The following is an 18,425-nucleotide window of genomic DNA, read 5'->3' as shown; positions in this document are numbered from 1 at the left end:
ACAAAATCACATATCACTATTTATCTAAAAACACTTATTTGTACACAAGTACTATGATTACACTAAATCAGAGTGTACATAGTTGAAAACAACATAGAAAGTTTAATTTCTATCTGTAACTGAGAGGGGAAAATTAACTTTCAGGGGATTTATAAGGCTTTCTTTGTTTTGATTTTGTTTTTGTTTTTTCCTACGAGTGAATTTCCTTGGGTCATCTCAGACTTCTGAGGGATTGGTCCCCTTTTCTGGAGGTTGGTCAATCCATCATCCAATGTTAGGCCTCTTTTCTTTATATGTTGGACACAGATGCAGGGCTAAATTGTGCATTTACTTGCTCAAACACCTGCATCATTTAGAGAGTGCACTTTGATATTTAGTACATGATAGAAAGGCTAATGGGAAGTAGAAACTTTTGGTTTCTGTGGAAAGTCAGTTATGTCAAATGGTGCTTTGCTGGGGCACACAGATGAAAGGATATTTTGCTCTAACAGACATTCATAAAGATGCATATTGTTTAAAAGGAATATAAATATAACAGTGGGAGCATGGGCTGAGTTGAGCTGGTTTCATCACTCAATGGCAGCAAAATGTAGGAGATTTTTACCCTGCCCTCATCTGGGCATCCTTGAAGATGGTATAAGCAGAGGAGAGCTGGCTATACCACTCCCCAGAGAAGTGTCAGAGAGCTGGCCTCTGTAGCTTGACTATGAGAGAGCTGGTAAGCTGACCAACTCAGCTGTTACCCAGTTTCTGATCCAGGGCTTTGAGTTGACTTACTCCAATACCTGTCTCATGTAAGAGCTGCTGGAGCACATGAAGGGAATGGTCCTGTAAAACCAAAGAGGCAGGATCTCTATGATACATGACATCAATAGGATAGCAGAGAGGAATCCTCTTCAATATCCAGTATTGATGGTTTAGCAGAAGTCAGAAGTTTTGAACTGGACCAATGACTCATTGTAAATATCATTTGAAAATAAAGTTGTTTGAGCAAAAGGATATACTGTGTGACATATGGTGACACAACTTAGCTTCCACAGGCAAATATTTTAGTTAAAAAATGTCTTTTGTACTTTTTATGTTTTGTTTTCTTTGGTGTGTGTGGGAGGGCATTGCAAGAGTGGAGGGAAGATATGGAGGGACTGAGAGATGAGTAGGATTGGGGTATATGATGGAAAATTCACAAAGAATGAATAAAAAGTTAAAACAATAAGAAAGTTTCTTCTATATAGGGTGTGTGGACCATCCTACTAGACCCAGAAATCTCAGAATTTGAGATGGTAGAAGTGAACCCCCTTTCTGTTCCATGCCTGTTTTAAAGTATGTGATCACCATCTCCAACTAGGTAATCGTGTAGTCACATAGCACAGCACCTGAAATTCTTCCCCATGCAAATACAGCATCACTAGCATCTGAATCTCAGGCAATAGAATGTATTTACTTCCGAAATCCCACTTTACTCCCCAAGGTTTATATAGTCCACGTCTATAGGAAGTAAAACACACAAGTTATTTCACCAAGGACCATCTGAGACTGACCATTTTTACTGAGCTGTAACACTTGGGGAAGGCTCTCTCTAACACAGCACTCATTGTTGCACCTTGAATTTGCCTTCCTTGCTGGGCTCCGTTGCTTGCAGAGGTTCACATCAGAATGAGCTACAAGAAGAACTGAGGAGTGGCCCCTTGTTCTGGAAAGACTCAGTGAAGCAGTGTAGGGCAAAACCAGAACAGAGAAGTGGGAAGGGTTGGGTGGGAAAACGGGGAGGGAAAGGATGGGACTTTCGGGGAGTGGGGGTCCAGAAAAGGGGAAATCATTTGAAATGTAAATAAAAATATATCAAAAAAAATAAAATACTTAGAAGGCAATTTGGCAGCATTAGTGTTTAGTTAAACCACAGATTCTCCCAGGGTGTTATCTCCTCAATCAGCATAGTAGAACTCAGGTGACATGATATTTCAAGGGAACAATACTAAGGATTAAATCATGAATTTAATTTTCAAAAATATCCCTTAAAAATACGAGAGGCTCTATCTGGTTTACTAACACCAAGAGTATCATATGTGGCCTTCTCTATGGAATAAATTTTATTAAGAATAAAATAAATTCACATTGAGAAAAAAAGAATGCTGACATCTGATATCACTGCTGTTACATCACCACTGCCACCACTTCTGTGGGACTCAAGATCGTGACCACCTGTCCTGTGTCCACTAACCAAAACTCTTTATTCCTTTTCTAAGAGCTGTAACAGTCCTAGCATTCCTGGCTGGACCAAAGCCCTGTGGGCCCTATTTGTCCATTCCACTTCAGCTTCCTTGGTCTGACATATAGCAAATCTAACACCCTAGAGGGAAGGGATAGACTGCAGACTCCACCATTCAGGATTTTGCCCTGCACTCTCTGAACTCCTGTACTGGTTCACCCGGGTACCCCACCAGGAGAAGCAGAATGCAGAATCACACTTATGTTCATAGGGACTCCCAACTGTCCTCCTGTTCCACTCCTCTCTGTCTGTTTCATATCTCATTATTACAAAACAAGAACTTAGAGAACTGCTGCATGAATGATTTTCTAAAATCTATAATTAGTTCCTTATTTATATACTTCATTGAAGGTGCCCAATCATACACATTGACTTTACCTATTCTTTCTATAAATGTTAGGTTCAAAATGATTATTCTTTCTTTTTATGACTAATTCATGCAAAGCTATGCCATTGAGCTTATATTTTTAAAACTCTCAGGATTAAATCTCGTAGTCTACAAATCACATTCATTGGATACATGGCAGATTCCTTATATCAATTGAAATGAGGGAAGATAAAGTTTTGAAGTGCATTGCTGGTCAGGCAGCACTTTCTCAGCTCAGCACCATATGTTAACAAACTGTTGAATGCTAGTACATTTGTAAAGTAATACTAAAGCCTAAGTTTGGCTCACCTTTCATGAAAACGAATCAAACAAAAAACCTAATTGAAGACTAAATTTTTAATTCAATCCTCTTCATTTTATGCTTTGGCAACAACACTTTTATATATAAAGTTCTTAATCCCTCAAGGCTGTCCAGTGTTAATATATAGGAGAAATTCTCTGGAATTCCTTAGGTTGGAAATTCTCAAGCCCTCTTCTATAATCTGTTGAATTGAGGTGGTTGGAAAGTGAATGAGTTGCGAAAAGTAGATTACTAAATTTAGTAAAATTCAACAGGTTTTTTGTTGTTGTTGTTGTTGTTGTTGTTGTTGTTGTTTTTGTAAACACTCCATAAATTTCAAAGTGACAGATCCTCTGTGTGTGGACCATTGTAACTGGAGTTGATGAGATGATAGCTTTCTCAAATACTTAAGGTCAAATATTATTTAGATTACTTTCATAACAAATATTTGTACACATTATTTTGCAAGTGTTAAGGACAAACTTATATATGCTCTAAAAATATGCATAGCTTGTAACTGTTCTGCAATACAAAAACTGCTAACCAGTATCATGTGGGCAACTGTTACCTTGTAGATGTTTATGTTTTTATATGCCACATTTTACATTTAGCTTTACAAAATTGGGTCTTCCTTTATTTTTAAGTTTTTCACTGTAGATTAAAAACATTTTCATCTTTAGTTCTTTGTATGATGAGATAGCACATTTAATGCACTTTAGATAATTAGTTACTCTTTGGACTCACAGATGGGAACACTGATTGCTCCTGTAGCATGGATGAAGAAAGAGGACATAAAGTGATTGTGAAAAATAATTGTCATTATCAGACCCAATTCAGACCTCCAGAAAAGAAATGTACACACAGGAGTAACTAAGGTCAAGAGATAAGGTTTATTTTGGACATGAAATTCTACATCCCACAAATTGAAAATCCTGGGCAAAAATAAGATAACAGGAGTCCCTGGTGACTTGCATGAGACTCTGAAATGCAAAATGCATCAAAAGTTAGCAATAATTGCTGACCACTGATAACAACATTACAATTCAGCCATGGTATAATGTCATCTTTGGCTTATCCCTCAATGCAAACATCTTATCTTAAAAATTGAAGCAATAAAAAATAAAAGAGTAAAGCTAACTGAATTCACCATTTTTAAAAGGCTAAATTGTTAGAGGATTGAAAATTAGACACTCTATCTTTGGGTATCTTACCTCTGAATTTATCTTTTAAATCACATTTTTACACTTTTTATAATTATCTCCTTTGTTTTCCACACTAAGTGCTAAGATATGCATTTATAAAAATCTCAAATAATACAAAATATTGTAATTAAAATTCAGCATTATACCATAATTAAATATCTTTCTGAAAATATTAAGTGGGAAAGAATTATATAGTATAATATATAAGACCCTATGAGAATATTTGAATTTATTTTTGAAATAGTTCTTCTATTTTAGAATCACAACCAGAAAAAATAATACTGGGCAATAGGCTTGTAATACACAAATCTAGTTAATACAGTGTCACGAATAATAGAACTCCAGAAAAACTAAGGTAGCAGGGCTTGCTGATATTTTTATTGTCCATAGAAATATTCTACAATGAAGTATTTATTCAAGGAGCTTACATGTGACTTAGGAATTAGCATATTTAATATGTGTGTGTTTAATTTTAATTAAATTAAAAATTGTCTAAAACAATGGTAAAAATGTTTCTATTTCAAGTTAGAGATTTAGAGATATATTTAAGGTAATTATTAAATCACATATAAATTTAATATTAAATTTTATCTTTCCACTGTTAACAGATTCTAAGTAATAAGCAATTACACAGTGATGTCTATGTCTACAGCTTTATCCTTCAATATCTGTAACATCTACATGAAGGCATTTATTCTTATACCTGCAACAACTATTCCATACTTCAACATAAAGCAATATTAAATATAATATGAAGTTAAGGATTATGTTCAGACAAACAGTTAGGTTTTCCATTAGGGTCAGCATTTTTCAGATATTTATTTATCAATTGTAATTATTCAAGAATATGTCCATTGATATAAAAATACCTCTGTGGATTGCTATTTTTATTTTTGTGTTTTCTTTCATTTACATTTGTAGGCAATCTGACTTACTGTATATAAAAATTTCACTTGCAGTATATGTTACAATTTTTACATTATACATTATAACTTTCATATTAATATATTAGAATTTCACCTGCTTTTATATCTTTCTTTTCTTGTTTCCTATGAAGATCATATTGTCATGTTGAAAGTATTGAGAATCACTTTGAACTCTGATTTTGAATAGTTGTAATAATTCTATATTACCCTTTAAAGTTGTTCTCATTACATATTTCTTTTTTCAGAAATTTTATATCTATATCTAATTATTAAAGATAATTTAACACAGAATTAAACATTAGCAATTATAATCATATATTTTCATGCTAGAGTTCTTTTTATAATTTTCTATATTCTTTGTTTACATTCTGAATGCTTTCCCCTTTCCTGGTTCCCCCCTCCCCATCGGTCTCATAAGCCCTCATTCCTCTGCCCATTTCCCATCACCCCCCTCTCCCATTTCCCTGTCCTGGTACTACCCTACAATGCTTGATCAACACTTTTCAGAACCAGGGCCCTCTCTTTCCCTCTTCTTGGGTACCATTAGATATGCTAATTGTGTCTTGAGAATTCAGAGATTCTGGACTAATTAACATCCACTGATCAGTGATTGCATTCCATGTGTATTCTTTTGTGATTGGGTTACCTCACTTAGGATGATATTTTCCAGTTCCAACAATTTGCCTAAGAATTTCATGAATTCATTGTTTTTAATTGTTGAGTAGTATTCCATTGTATAAATATACCACATTTTCTGTATCCATTCCTCCATTGAGGGGCATCTGGGTTCTTTCCAGCTTCTGGCTATTATAAATAGGGCTGCTATGAACATAGTGGAACATGTGTCCTTACTGCATGGTGGTGAATCCTCTGGGTATATGCCTAGGAGAGGTATAGCAGGGGTCCTCCGGAAGTGTCATGCTCAGTTTTCTGAGGAACCACCAGACTGATTTCCAGAGTGGTTGTACCAGCTTGCAATCCCACCAGCAGTGGAAGAGTGTTCCTCTCTATATATATCCTTGCCAACACCCGCTGTCTCCTGAGTTTTTAATCTTAGACATTCTGATTGGTATGAGGTGAAATTTCAGGATTGTTTTGATTTGTATTTCCCGAATGATTAGTGATGCTGAACATGTCTTAAGGTGCTTCTCAGCCATTCGAAATTCTTCAGGTGAAAATTCTTTGTTTAGCTCTTCACCCCATTTTTTAATAGGGTTATTTTGCTCTCTGGAGTTTACCTTCTTGAGTTTTTTGTATATATTGGATATTAGCCCTCTATTGGATTTTGGGTTGGTGAAGATCCTTTCCCAATCTGTTGGTTGACGTTTTGTCCTTTTGACAGTGTCTTTTGCCTTACAGAAACTTTGTAATTTTATGAGGTCCCATTTGTCAATTCTTGATCTTAGAGCCCAAACTATCGGTGTTCTGTTCAGGAACTTTTTCCCTGTGCGCATGTCCTCAAGGATCTTCCCCAGTTTCTTTTCTATTAGTTTCAGTGTGTCAGGTTTTATGTGGAGGTCCTTGATCCACTTGGAGTTGAGCTTAGTACAAGGAGATGAGAATGTATCAATTCACATTCTTCTGCATGCTGACCTCCAGTTGAACCAGCACCATTTGTTGAAAAGGCTATCTTTTTTCCACTGGATGTTTTCAGCTCCTTTGTCGAAGATCAAGTGGCCATAAGTGTGGTTCATTTCTGGGTCTTCAATCCTATTCTATTGATCCATTTACCTGTCATTGTACTAATACCATGTAGTTTTTATCACCACTGCTCTGTAGTAATGTTTGAAGTCTGGGATACTGATTCCCCCAGAAGTTCTTTTACTGTTGAGAATAGTTTTTTGCCTGGGTTTTTTGTTATTCCAGATAAATTTGAGAATTGCTCTTTCAAACTCTATGAAGAACTGAGTTGGGATGTTGATAGGGCTTGCGTTGAACCTGTAGATTGCTTTTGGCAACATGGCCATTTTAACTATATTAATCCTGCAAATCCACGAGCATGGTCTTCTTTGATTTCCTTCTTCAGAGATCTGAAGTCTTTGTCGTATAGATCTTTCACTTGTTTGGTTAGAGTCACACCAAGATACTTTATGTTGTTTGTGACTATTGTGAAGGGTGTCATTTCCCTAATTTCTTTCTCAGTCTGCTTATCCTTTGAGTAGAGGAAGGCTACTGATTGACTTGAGCTGATTTTGTAACTAGCCACTTTCCTGAAGTTGTTTATCAGCTGTAGGAGTTCTCTGGTAGAGTTTTTTTTTTTTTTTTGTTTTTTGTTTTTTTTTTTTTTTGTCACGTAAATATACTATCATATCATCTGCAAATAGTGATAGTTTGACTTACTTCTTCCTTTCCAATTTGTATCCCTTTGACCTCCTTATGTTGTCTAATTGAACCAGCTAGGACATCAAGAACTAAAGAGTAGGCAGCCTTGTATAGTCCCTGACTTTAGTGGGATTGCTTCAAGTTTCTCTCCATTTAGTTTGATGTTGGCTACCAGTTTCCTGTATATTGCTTTTACTATGTATAGATATGGGCCTTGAATTCCTGTTTTTCCCAAGACTTTTAGCATGAAAGGATGTTAAATTTTGTCAAATCCTTTTTTAGCGTCTAATGAAATGACCATGTGGTTTTTTTCTTTGAGTTTATTTACATAGTGGATAGCATTGATGAATTTCCATATATTGAACCATCCCTGCATCCCTGGGATGAAGTCTACTTGATCATAGTGGATGATCATTTTGATGTGTTCTTGGATTCAGTGGGCAAGAATTTTATTGAGTATTTTTGCATCGATATTCATAAGGTAAATTGGCCTGAAGTTCTCTTTCTTTGTTGGATCCTTGTGTAGTTTTGGTATCAGTGTAATTGTGGCTTCTTAGAATGAGTTGAGTAGTGTTCCTTCTGTTTCTGTTTTGTGGAATATTTTGAAGAGTATTGGTGTTAAATCTTCTTTGAAGGTCTGATAAAATTCTGCACTGAAACCATCTGGTCCTGTGCTTTTTTTGGTTGGAAGTCTTTCTATGACCCCATCTATTTCTTTGGGGGTTATAGGACTGTTTAGATGATCTATTTGATCCTGATTTAATTTTGGTATTTGATATCTGTCTAAAATTGCCCATTTCCTCCAGATTCTCCAGTTGTGTTGAGTACAGGCTTTTGTAGTAGGATCTGATAATTTTTTGAATTTTCTCAGTTTTTGTTGTTATATCTCTTTTTTCATTTCTAATTTTGTTAATTTGGATACTGTCTCTGTGCCCTTTGGTTAGTCTGGCTAAGGGTTTATCTATCTTGTTGATTTTTTTCAAAGAACCAGCTCCTGGTTTTGTTGATTCTTTGTATGACTCTCTTTGTTTCTACTTGATTGATTTCAGCCCTGAGTTTGACAATTTCCTATCTTCTTCTCCTGAGTGAATTAGCTTCTTTTTGTTCCAGGCCTTTCAGTTGTGCCTTTAAGCTTCTAGTGTATGCCTGCTCCATTTTCTTTTTGGAGGCATTCAGGTCTATGAGTTTTCCTCTTAGCACTGCTTTCATTGTGTCCCATAGATTTGGGTGTGTTGTGCCTTCATTTTCATAAATTCTAAAAAAGTCTTTGATTTCTTTCTTTATTTCTTCCTTGACCAAGGTATCATTGAGTATTATTGACTGTGATTCCATGGTTTTTATGGAATCTTCAGCATCTGAGATTCTTCTATCTCTTGTATTCTGTTGTTGATATTTGCATGTTCAGTCCCTGTTTTATTCCCAAGGTTTTCCAATTTTTTTAATTTGGTTTTTTCGAGACAGGGTTTCTCTGTGTAGCCCTGGCTGTCCTGGAACTAACTCTGTAGACCAGGCTGGCCTCGAACTCAGAAATCCGCCTGCCTCTGCCTCCCAGAGTGCTGGGATTACAGGCGTGCGCCACCACTGCCCGGCTCTTTCCCAAGGTTTTCTATCTCCAAAATTGTCTCCCTTTGTGATTACTTAGTTGTTTCTACTTCTGTTTTTAGATCCTGGATGGTTTTGCTCAGCTCCTTTACTTGCTTGCTAGTTTTTTTCTGTAATTCTTTAAGAGATTTTTGTGTTTCCTCTTTCATGACTTCTGCCTGTTGACCAAAGTTCTCTTGTATTTCTTTAAGTCATTTTTGCATTTCCTCCTTATTGGTTCAATCTTTTGACCCATATTCTCCTGAATTTCTTTAATTGATTTTTGTGTTTCCCTTGTAAGTGCTTCTAACTTTTGATCATTTTTCTCCTGAATTTCTTTAAGAGATTTACTTATGTCCTTCATGTGTTCCTGTAACAGCATCATGACCAGTGATTTTTATATACAATTCTTGTTTTTCTGGTGTTTTGGGGTATCTAGGACTTGCTGTTGTTGGAGAGCTGGGTTCAGATTCTGCCAAATTGCCTTGATTTCTGTTAGTAAAGTACCTACATTTGCCTTTGTCATCTAGTTCTCACTGGTGTTAGTTGGTCTTGTCAGTGGCTGGTGATTCAACCTCCTGTGAGTCTTTAAGGCTATGTCTGCAACACTGGATGACTGGGTTTCCCCTGGCACAGATTGCTGATGTGCTGTCCTCCTCTTGTGTGCCATTGGAGTCCTGCTTTCTCTTGTCCCAAGCAATGTTATACTTGGGTTGTCTCAGTGAACCTGGTGCTCCCTGTCTGCTCTGTCATGGAGAGAAGATGGTGGTGGGGGGGAGTCACTCCAAATGCTAATCACCATGTAGAGAACAGGGCTCATGACCAGCTGGCACACAGATGAACCTCTCATCTGCCAGGTCTTGGGTGTAGGCAGAACCCCAGTGGTTTGTGCCCTCAGAGATCTTAAACTCAGGATAACTCAATACCTGGTGCTGTCCTTCTGCTCCATCAGGGAGCAAAGATAGCAGCAGGGAGTCACTCACTGTGCTGATCCCCCACATAGGGCACTGTACCCATGATAGGCTGGCTCATAGATGAACCGCCTATCTGCCAAGGTCCTTGGCACAAGCAGACCCCTGGCGGTTTGCACCCCCAGAGATCTTAAACTTGGGATATCTCAGTACCTGGTGCTGACTTTCTGCTCAGTCAGGGAGTGAAGATGGTGGTGGGGAGTCACTCCCTGTGCTGATCCCCATGTAGGGCACAGGCCTCACAACAGGTTGGCACACAGACAAACTACCTATCTGCCCAGGTCCTGGGTGCAGGCAGGCCCCTGGCGGTTTGTGCCCCCAGAGATCTTAAACCCGGGATATCTCAGTACCTGGTGCTGCCTTTCTGCTCCATCAGGCAGGACATATTTCTTTATTGTGTTTTCTATCTGAAGAGCTGTTATTAATGTTCTTCCTGTCTTAGAAGAGATCTTCTCTTCATTTCTGTTCAAACACATAGCTCTGAGTGTCACTGAACAGCTCAGAAGTCATATCTACTTTCCCTCTCTTAATACATTTCTGATTAAATTTAATAGGCATCTTTTATATGATATACATTAGTTTCTTTCCACTTTCTTTTACCTTATCTTCCTATAAAATATATTTCCTTTTGTTTACTATTTCCTTTTGGAAAAATTAGTAAGTGCATTAGGATATATTGATGAGTGAACAAATATGGAAAAGTACAGAAAAATTTAAGAATATTAAAATATTAATAGAATAGATAATTAGGAAAATCAGTGATGTACATGGTCATTCTTTCCATAGTGGAGAGGCCTAGAGCTGAGAAGTGTGTCTTGCTGAGTTAACATTAATATGAGAATGACACCATAGTCATTCCTGTGCTCTGTGGAAGACTCCCCAGATTTTCAGGTTCTAGGAACATTCTGCATTTTGAAACTCATGGTCTGTCCATTTCACAAGATGCAATCCTATCAGTACTAATTTTCTCACACAGGACTGGATTTCCTGCTCGTGTGTGTGTGTGTGTGTGTGTGTGCGTGCGTTTGTGTGTGTGTGTGTGTGTGTGTGTGTGTGTGAAAGAGAGAGAAAGAGAGAGAGAGAAATAATTTTCCAGAGGTCTTGGCAATTTGGCTGGAATACATGAACAGCAAATTCCAGTGTTCCCTTGTCTCTACATTATCTGTGATGAAATTATATACATGAACCAATATCTCCATTTTTAATGAGTACTGGAATCTGAATACAAGTCCTCATGTATACATGACAGGTAGTTGACCAATGGAGTCATTTCCCCACTCCACTCTCAAGCTTTATCTGCTGTTAACCTTCTTGGGTACATTCACTCACTTATAAGACTCTCCAATCCAAGCTAAGCCTATGTGGATATTCCAGGATAGCTTCTGAACCAAAAAGAATTATTCATTTGATTATGTTTATAAAGTAATTTTTGGTCATCAAGATAGCATATGCCTAAATTCCTGGAATTAGAACACAGATGTTTTCATGGGTTCATGATTTGTCTTCCATCATTTGAAAGTTTTGAATTAAACAATTTCTTCTTATTTACTTTTAACCCATAAAACTTATGAAACATATTTCATGGAAGTTCCTTTTCTCATTTTTGAAAATTAATAGCTAGAATGAAAACTTTATAAAGACTTGAGAAAGACATTCTTTACCACAAAATATGATTCTATCCAATAAAATATACTACAAAAATTAAAACACAAGTTATAAAATTGCAAAATTGCTTTCAGCACATATAATAAGTGAGATGTTTGCTTTTTCTCACAGTTCACACAAAAATATACTTTATTGTCCATATGATCCTTTTGGGCAAGTCCTTATGTTATTTATCCTTTTTGGAAGTGGACTAAACTTTATTTTTGGTGGTAAAATAACTACAGTTAAATATTCTGACACACAAAAAATGATCATGGTACCCATTCACAAGAAAGGTATGAAATAGGCAATGTATAAAGAGACAGTTGCATGATGAGATATTATACCAATCTTCCCTTATGTAATAGAGAGTGAATATTGCTACATACTAGAAAGTCAGGTTCCCTCAACCCTGTGACACCAGGGTAAGTGAACCCATCTGCACATATCTCTACAGATGGTTTCTTGAGAACTTTAGGCTCTGTGCTTGATTGTGTCAACAAAATATAAGAAGCCAGCTCAGAATGAGAGATGAATATTCTCTTTTAGGTTTTATGTGTTGGAAAAACCCATATGCCAGACAATGATATTTACCAATGAAATGCTGTATACTCTCAGTCAAAGGAAACTGCAATCATTGCCATTTCACAGTATCGTTCAAGTAAAAGATTTTCCAAAGGACAGAACAAAATATTCAGAAACACATTTGCATCAAGATGATGCTTTTGAAAAGAGCAACATTTATCATAAATGCCTATGGAAGCTTTAATTCATGGTGTGGAAGGTGCCATTTAACTCATGAAAATGTAACTGAACAAGCTGTGATTTTAAGTTCTGTTCAATTCTCCCTATATTCAGCACATATGACCCATAGTTCACAAGACGTCTATTCGTTTGCATGGGTGCCTGTGGGTAGCATCCCATGACATTACTTCAAACTCTTTGAAGGTTATTATTGAGTTATCAACTGTTGCTTTGAATAGCACAGGGAAGTTGGTGTTGCAACTCTACTTTCTGTTATAAGCCATTAAACATGTATTACATGGAGCTCTTTGTGTCTGTTTTGATAATTTTATTTACACAACAGGTTTTATATCCACATTTACTGAATGTGAATATACCTGTGAAATAGTACTAGTATTTTTAAACAAGAATTCCTGCAATGAAGAGAGAGAGAGAGAGAGAGAACGAACTTTGGTCAGTGAGTTTTAACTGTTCCATCTACCTCCTTCTCCCAGGTCTTACAGTGCCACATCTGATGCCATGGTCCTCTGTTCTTCCATGAAACTGTGTGAGGAAGTCCCTTTCTATAGTAGCTGTAGAATATTCTTCTGTTCAGTTTTGTGTTCTAGGCTCACTTTCCCCATTCTACATTTATGGAAGGTTCTCATCCTCATATTCTCTCACTTGCATCTCTTTTGCTATATATATTTCCCTCATTCCTGCCTTTGATGATGCAGTTAATTGTCTTGGGAATACTGAGAAGAAAAAAAATGTCTCACAATCCCTGCAATGTTTTGACTTTTTTATTTTGTCATTTATTTTGAAATTGTTCACTCAGCAGTCTAACATTCCCATTGTTTCCCTGATATTTACTATCATATACCTACATACACATACACACACATGCATACACACAGACAAAGGCACATACACACAAGCATACAATAACACATATATACACACAGATTCACAATCACACACACATAAACATACAAACATACAATCACACATACACACATATACACACAAATACACAATCATGCACACACACACACACACACACACAAATGTGTACAGTTGTTTTTCCTGAATGTTTTACGTGTTGGCCAGTGCCAGTACAGGCCAGTGGAAGGTAACAGATCTCCTGGATCTGTAACTGGAGTTACAAATGGTTATGAGATGCCATTTTATGTTAGGAATTAAGCCAGGCTCCTCTACAAGAGCATCCAGTGTTTTTATCCACTGCTCCATCTCTACAGTCCCATACCTTATTTTTTTTATTTTTAATTTTATTAGATATATTTTTTATTTATATTTCAGATGAGTTGCCCTTTTCTGCTCCCCCACTCCCCGAAAGTCACATAAGCCCCCTTCCTTCCCCCTGTTCTCCCACCCACCCCTTCCCACTTCCCTTTTCCAGTTTTGCCTTATACTACTACACTGAGTCTTTCCAGAACCAGGGGCCACTCCTCTGTTCTTCTTGTACCTCATTTGATGTATGGATTATGTTTTGGGTATTCCAGTTTTCCAGGCTAATATCCACTTTTCAGTGAGTGCATACCATGACTGATCTTTTGAGACTGGGTTACCTCACTTAGTATGATATTCTCCATCATACTCCATCCATTTGCCTAAGAATTTCATGAATTCATTGTTTCTAATGGCTGAATAGTACTCCATTGTGTATATATACCACATTTTTTGCATTCATTCTTCTGTTGAGGGATACCTGGGTTCTTTCCAGCTTCTGGCTATTTTTTATTTTTTATTTTATTCGATATATTTTTATTTACATTTCAAATGATTACCTTATATTTTTTTAATCTATAAATCAAAAAATGTATTAAACTAAATAAGTATTTAGGAAAGGAATCTCTTCTCTTCTTATTTACACAAAACTGTTAATATTAATTGATTCATTAAACTCTACTTCATTTCATATCATAATAAAATTTCTAAGAGTTAAAAACAATTATTTAATGTAAGTAAATATTTTGATATACACATATAAATGTGAAATGTATCTTAGAATATCTGGAATTTTGTGTAATTATTAATATTAATTTGTGATATAGGCAATATTATAAACCTTACCACATTGTAATGGTTTCATTATCATTTCCTTATTAAGATAAGCAAATTGTTATTAATACTCTTTATTAGACTTATGTTAAATAGATGCCATCCTAATATTCTGTAACATATTAAACAAAATCTAAACACTATGCCAGACAACAGACAAATTTCACTTAATCTTTACTTGAACCCTGTAGCATGCATAATTGTGGATCTCCAGTTTTGATTATTTCATTTTATTTAACTTATAAAGACTTAGTCAATCAAAAAAATGTTATTTCTTCAAAGACATAGTAAATATTAGAATGTGAGAAAGCCAGAAACTTTCATTTTTCTCTTTTGTTCAATTAGTAGATAAGCAGCCTTTTTTCTTTTCCAGTACGGGTGATAACTTTGCTATAGGTGTGTACCTGCTGTTTCCCCTTCTGTGAACCTTCCATAATCTATGTACTCTGGTACCTCTGTGTCCATGTGCAGTTAGGGACACAGTCTCACAGAGCCTGTAGGGGTGCAGAGGTTAAATAACTCATTCTTCCCCGCTTATCTGAGGAAATGACAGCTGCCAACAGGTCTGACCCTAGGGTATCCTGAAAATAAGTCACTCTTGTTGTAATGATTATGGCAAAGAATAATGCTTTACAAGAGACACTTAGACAGAATGCGAAAGAGTAAAGAAAAACATTCCAGGCTTATGCAAACCACAAGAAAGCAGAAATAGGTGTTTTCATTTCAGATAAAATAAACAAATCATAAGTCATCAATAGAGAAAATAAGGATTGTGTAATTTAAAGAGGAGAAATTCAATAAGCAGGAAACAATGATCCTAAATAATGAAAATATTTGCATTTAAGCAATAGAAATGAAGACTGAGTGTATCACCACATAACAGGGATGGAGCGACCAATTGATGGTTAAGAGCTCAGTGGTTAAGCTCTCTCAGTGGATCCAGGTCCAGATCCTAACATTCAGTGGTAGATCACAACTGTCTGCCAGTCCGGTTATAACTCATCTTACAACCTCTTATGGATTTTGCAAGCACTTCACACATGTAGTACAAATGCATACATGCAGTAATATAGCCATATAGATAAAACAGAAATTAAGAATACTAATGAAAAATAACAAGAGCAACACTAGTAAGTATGATTGTGTATAACAATCAAGAATTAATCCTTTGATTTCTTTCTTCAGGACCTTGAAGTTCTTGTCATATACAACTTTTACTTTCTTGGTAAGAGTTACAAACACTAAGATCTTTTATACTATTTGTGGTTATTGTGAAGGGTGTTGTTTCCCTAATTTCTTTCTCTGCTTGTTTATCATTTGTATAAAGGAAGGCTACTGATTTCTTTGAGTTGATTTTATATCCAGCCTCTTTACTCAAATTGTTTATCAGCTGTAGGAGCTCTCTGGTAGAATTTCGGGGGTCACTTATTTATATTATCATATAATCCTCAAATATTGATATCTTGGCTTCTTCCTTTCCACTTTGTATCCCTTTTATCTCCTTTCGTTGCCTTATTGCTCTAGCTAGAGCTTCAAGTACTGTATTGGGTAGATAGGGAGAAAGTGGGTGGTCTTGTCTAAGCCCTGATTTTAGTGGGATTGTTTCACATTTCTCTCCATTTGATTTGACACTAGATATTGGATTTCTGATTATTGATTTTATTGTGTTTACATATGTGCCTTGAATCCCTAATCTCTGTAAGACTTTTAACAAACAAGAGGGGTATTGGATTTTGCCAAAGGTTTTTTGTAGTACCTAATGAGATGATCATGTGATTATTTTTCCTTTCAGTTTGTTTATATGGTAGATTACTTAAATGGATTTTCATATTTTGAACCATCGCTGCATTCAGGGATGAAGGCTACTTCATCATGGTGGATGATGTTGTCAATGTGCTCCTGGATTTGGTCTATGAGAAATTTATTCACATTTTGTGTTGATGTCATACGTGGAATTGTTCTGAAGCTCTTTTTCTTTGTTGATTCTTTGTGTGGTTTTGGAATCAGGGTAATTGTAGCATCATAGAATGAATTAGGTAGTCTTCCTTCTGTTTCTATTTTGTGGAATAGTTTGAGGAATATTGTTATAAGCTCTTCTCTGAATTTCTGGTAAAATTTTGCAGTAAACTATCTGGCCCTGAGCTTTTTTTCCCTTGGGAGTCTTAATTTTAATGATTGCTTCTATTTCCTTAGGGGTTATGGGACTGTTTAGATAGTTTTCCTGATCTTGATTTAACTTTGGTATGTGGTATCTGTATGAAAATCATCCATTTCATTTCAATTTTCCAGTTTTATGAAGTACAGTTTTTTTGAAGTATGACCTAATGCTTTTTTTTGAATTTCCTCAGGTTCTGTGTTTATGTGTCCCTTCTCATGACCACAGTTCCTCACATTATAAATAATACTGTGTTATGTGGAAGACAGGAACCTAGCATAATTGTCCTCTGAGAGGCTCTACCCAGCAGCTGACTGAAACGGATGCTGATATCATAGCCAAATATTGAATGAATGTTGGAGACTCTTATGGAAGAGTTGGGAGAAGGATTGAAGGCCCTGAGGAGGATGGGAGCCTCATAGGAGGACCAACAGAATCAACCATCTTGGACCTCGGGCAGCTCTCAGAGACAGAGCCATGAACCAAACAACACACAAGGGCTTGAACAAGGCCCCTTGGCACATATGCAATAGACCTGTAGCTCAGGTGCCAATAAGGCCCCCCAACACCTAGAGTAAAGGCATTTCCTAAAGCTGTAGCCTGAGGTGGTAGTTTTTCCAACAGGGCTGCCTTGTCTGTCCTCTGCGAGAAAGGATATGCCTAAACTGCAGAGACTTTTTGTGCCAAGGTAAGAGGATGCCTAGGAGGTCTCTACTCTTTCAGAGGAGAAGGAAAGTAGGAGACAGTTCTCTGTGAGGAGGAACTGGGATAGAAGCAGTATTTGATATAAATGAATACATTAATTTTAAAAGGAATTACTCTTTACCTTTATATGTTGCATGTTTAATGAAAAAAAGAACTCAGCTGGCAGGGGCTTGGCTTAGAGATTACACTGCTTGCTGTGCTAACATAGAGACTAGAATTTGTATTCCCACAAAACAGGTAGAGCAGGTTCCTGCATAATCCTGTTATCTGAGCCGGGCAAAGAAGGGAAAATCACCCAGAGATCATTGCCTGCCAGCAAGGCTAAAAGTGACAGAGTAGTACATAAGAAGGCATTCTCTGTTTTCTACATGTATACGGGCATACACTATGCCCTCTCACATACATATGTACAAATGTATAAATGCACATATACGTGTATCACATACACATATACTCTTTCTTTCCCAACTCTAAATTGATTGAATACTTACATGTTATCCCTAAATCTATGAAACTTCTAGAAAAAAAATCTTTTATCTTTCTATTGATTTCTGTTAAGAGTAATAATTCTTAAATACAGAATTGAGTTCATATGTTTGCATAATTTCTCCCAGTGTTATATTTAAAAAGATTTTACTCATCAGCATTTAGAAGTACACTTGGGGGTAAAGTCATTTTAAATCAAACCTAATTTGATAAAAATATTCTATTTTCATCATACACTTTTCCTAATCTGTATGAACGTGTGTGTTGCAGGATATCTGATCATACTGTGAACCACAAGATTGTATACAGAAAGAATGGGTCTCTAGTTGTGGTGTGGTTCAGCCCTGGCACATACTTTTAATACAAGGGTGTTTCGGGATATTTGATCACAGTGTGATACTGTGCACTGGAAAAAACTGTTTCTAGTTTTGGTGTGGTTCAGCACTAGCAGACACCTATAATCCATGAACTTTCTATTTTTTGTAAATAAAATTAAATAAAGTTAGCCATAGGTCAAGAGGTGGAGCAAGCAACCAGTTGACAGGGAGTGAACATAGGCTAATAGTATGAAGACTAAGGGGATATCAGGAGGATAGACTTCCTCTCTATCCGTCTTCCTATCACACACACACATGGAGAGTTTTGAATACAGTATGGAGAAGGAAAACTGGCTTTATCCTTCAGGGACATCAAC

The sequence above is a fragment of the Apodemus sylvaticus genome, chromosome 7, assembly GCF_947179515.1.
Source record: "Apodemus sylvaticus chromosome 7, mApoSyl1.1, whole genome shotgun sequence".
In the NCBI taxonomy this organism is placed as follows: Eukaryota; Metazoa; Chordata; class Mammalia; order Rodentia; family Muridae; genus Apodemus; species Apodemus sylvaticus.
The sequence above is the reverse complement of the archived record's forward strand: the minus strand, read 5'-3'. Positions refer to the sequence as shown.